Source organism: Osmia bicornis, chromosome 8 (assembly GCF_907164935.1).
Source record: "Osmia bicornis bicornis chromosome 8, iOsmBic2.1, whole genome shotgun sequence".
Lineage (NCBI taxonomy): Eukaryota > Metazoa > Arthropoda > Insecta > Hymenoptera > Megachilidae > Osmia > Osmia bicornis.
The window spans coordinates 949629-953480 of record NC_060223.1 but is presented as its reverse complement, the minus strand read 5'-3'; positions in this window follow the sequence as shown (position 1 = coordinate 953480).

Genomic DNA, 3852 nt, shown 5'->3' with positions numbered 1-3852 from the left:
AAGAAATAGATAGCGTCGAAGCACTTGAGAATAAGGGGCGTCGTCCTGCCGCCATAAAACAGTCACCAACGGACAACGGTCGCGAACGTTCGAACAGTTTTGTTTCTTCTTTTTCTTTTTTTTAAATGAGCAGTTCAGAATTCAATAGCGTCTTGCCGCGACCGGTTTCTATTACTATCGAGTGTTTTTATTCAATTATACAGTTTCTTACTAAAAAACACAATGTGCACGAGGCCTTACCCGGTTCGTAAACCCGAGACCTCGTTGCGCCAACAGAGAACTCACGTAACGCCCGGGGCCCTACCGGGTTCACTGATTACAAACCCAGGGTCCCGTCGGCAACAATCGAATCATCTGCCCGAGGCCTTACCCGGTTCGTAAACCCGAGACCTCGCGGCGGCAACAATTAAAACACATTGCCCGGGACCTTACCGGTCCCTGAACACAAACCTGAGGTCCCGCCGGCAACCACGAACGTCGAACGTTCATATCATTCACACATAACAATCATATTGCACGCGACACATTCACACACACAACTCAATCTTCAAGGGTTTTTTACGCCTTCGGGCTTTTTCCCTTTTTTTACTCAAACATCTTCAAGGGTTCTTTACGCCTTCGGGCTTTTTCCCATGCATTCATGAATAAATTATTATTTTACCATTTATTAATGCCGAATAATTATTTGTCACACCAGCGTCGACAAATCCCAAACATCCTTTCGAAACGTTCGATAGTCACGGTCCGTTCCTAGAACTTCGCTCTTATCGCTCTCAATTCTTAAGCGCGCGAAAGATCTAAAATCAAAGGGGGGAAACGGATCGAAGAGAGCTGACTTTGAGAGGACGGGCACTCTTGTTCGAACCTCGGACGAAGTAAGATCTTATACGTAATTTCCCAAAGTAGTAATCACAAAGAATAGTATTGGAACTGTTCGTGTTGAAGAGTTTCGATCGTACAATAGTAATAATGAAATTGTTATTAAATGTACATTGGTCTGTGGGAAGGAATCAGTATATTACATTAGCTCCAATGCAGATATAGTAATAATGATATTGTTATTAAATGTACATTGGTCTCTGGGGTTAAACAGTATATTAAATTACATCAGTTGTAGATATATTAATAATGATATTGTTATTAAATGTATATTACATATCTAATACAGATATAGTAATAACGATACTGTTATTATATGTACACTGATCTGTTGGAAGGGATCAGTATATTACATTATACCTAATGTAGATATAGTAACAATGATATTGTTATTATGTGCACATTGGTCTGTGGGAAGGGGTCAGTATATTACATTGTATCTAATGAAGATATAGTAATAATGATATTGTTATTAAATGAACATTGTACTGTGGAAATAAATCAGTATATTACATTATAACTAATGTAGATATAGTAATAACGATATTGTTTTTATATGTACATTGATCTGTGGGAAGGGATTTGTATATTACATTATATCCAATGTAGATATAGTATCAACGATGTTGTTATCAAATGTACATTGATCTGCGGGAAGGGATCAGTATATTATATTATATTTAATGTAGATATTGTAATAATGATATTGTTATTAAATCTATATTTAATCTACATTAGATATGTAATATACATTTAATAACAATATCATTAATGCTATATCTACATTAGATATAATGTGATATACTTATCCCTTCCCACAGATCAATGTACATATAATAACAGTATCGTTATTACTACATCAACATTAGATATAATGTAATATACTGATTTGTTCCCACAGCCCACTGTTCATTTAATAACAATATCATTATTACTATACATATATTAGATATAATGTAATATAATGATCCCTTCTCACAGATCAATGTTCATATAATAACAGTATCGTTCTTACTATATCTACATTGGATATAATGTTATATACTAATCCCTTCCTACAGATCAATGTATATATAATAACAGTATCGTTATTACTATATCTACATTAGACATGCAATATACATTTAATAACAATATCATTATTACTATATCTACATTGGATCTAATGTAATATACTGATTCCTTTCCACAGGTCAATGTACATTTGATAACAACATCGTTGATACTATATCTACGTTGGATATAATGTTATATTCTAATCCATTCCCACAGATCAATGTACATATAATAACAGTATCGTTATTACTGTATCTACATTAGACATGCAATATACATTTAATAACAATATCATTATTACTATTTCTACATCAGATGTAATTTAATATACTGATTTAATCCCACAGACCAATCTACATTTAATAACAATGTCATTATTACTATATCTACATGGGACCTAATGTAATATACTGATTCCTTCCCACAGATCAATGTACAGTTGATAACAATATCATTGTTAACATATCTACATTAGATCTACTGTAATATACTGATTCCTTCCCACAGATCAATGTACATTGAATGGCAATATCATTTATACTATACCTACATTAGATATAATGTAATATACTGATCCGTTACCGCAGGTCAATGTACATTTAATAACAACATCGTTGATACTACATGTCCATTGGATATAATGTTATATACTAATCCCTTCCCACAGGTCAATGTACATATAATGACAGTATCGTGTTTACTATATCTATATTAAATATGTAATATAAGTTTAATAACAGTATCAGTATTTCTATATGTACGGCGTATACCTACTGTCGTGCCTATGAGGGTGGGTGACGTGGTTGTCCAGACACGTAGCAGCGCACGGTACCTGGGGGTGATGCTTGATAACAAGCTCACCTACTGGGACCACATACGCGCAGTCTCCGACAGGGCGACGGCAAAGTCGGGAGAGCTGAGCAGGCTGATGGCCAACATCGGCGGGCCGAGGCCTGGGAAACGTAGGCTCTTGATGTCCACCGTCCAGTCCATGCTCCTGTACGGAGCTGGGATATGGGCCGGGGCCTTGGACATCAAGAAATACAGGGCACGCATGGCCTCCGTCCTGCGGCGCGGAGCGCTGCGAGTAACTAGCTGTTATCGTACAGTATCCGCACTTGCAGTGCTCGCGATCGCTGGGATCCTCCCCATCGATCTTCTCGCCAAGGAGAGGAGGAGGATCTTCGAGCTGAGCTCGGAGATGGACAGGACAGAGGCCGCGGTGATAGCCCACGCTGAAACTCTCTCGGAGTGTCAGCGCCGCTGGACCGCGGGCGGCACAGGCCGGTGGACAGCCCGGCTGATCGGGGACCTGAGGCCCTGGCAGGAGCGCGCTCACGGCGAGGTAGACTTCTACCACAGCCAGCTCATGTCAGGGCACGGCTACTTCCGGAACTACCTGTACCGGATGGTCAAAGTCAGGTCCCCGACGTGCTACTACTGCGACGCCGAGCGAGACGACGCGTTCCACACGTTCTTCGTTTGTGCTGGCTTTAGCGAGGAACGCTCCGCAGTGGCCAACGCAGCTGACCACGACATCACCCCAGAAAACATCGCGGGAGTGAAGCTGCGGAGTGTAGAACTGTGGGACGCGGTCGCGGCGTTCGCGACCTCTGTCCTGGTGGCGAAGAAAATCGATGGGTGTCTACAGGACCCCCGTCAAGGTCCTGTAGAATAGAGGAGGCCTGCTGTCTGCGCAGGCCAGCACGCCACGGGTCCAGACCGAAATAATGCGATGAGCGGATTCCGGTCTGGGCTCATATGTGGGGTCAGAGGTGGTTTTAGTGGGTAGGCCCTTCGGCATAATTGCTGGAGGGAGAGTCCCACAGTACCTCCGCAATATGCTGCGCGGGTCTGCGTAATGCATTTCCACCTCTTAAAAAAAAAAAAAAAAAAAAAAAAATTACTATATCTACA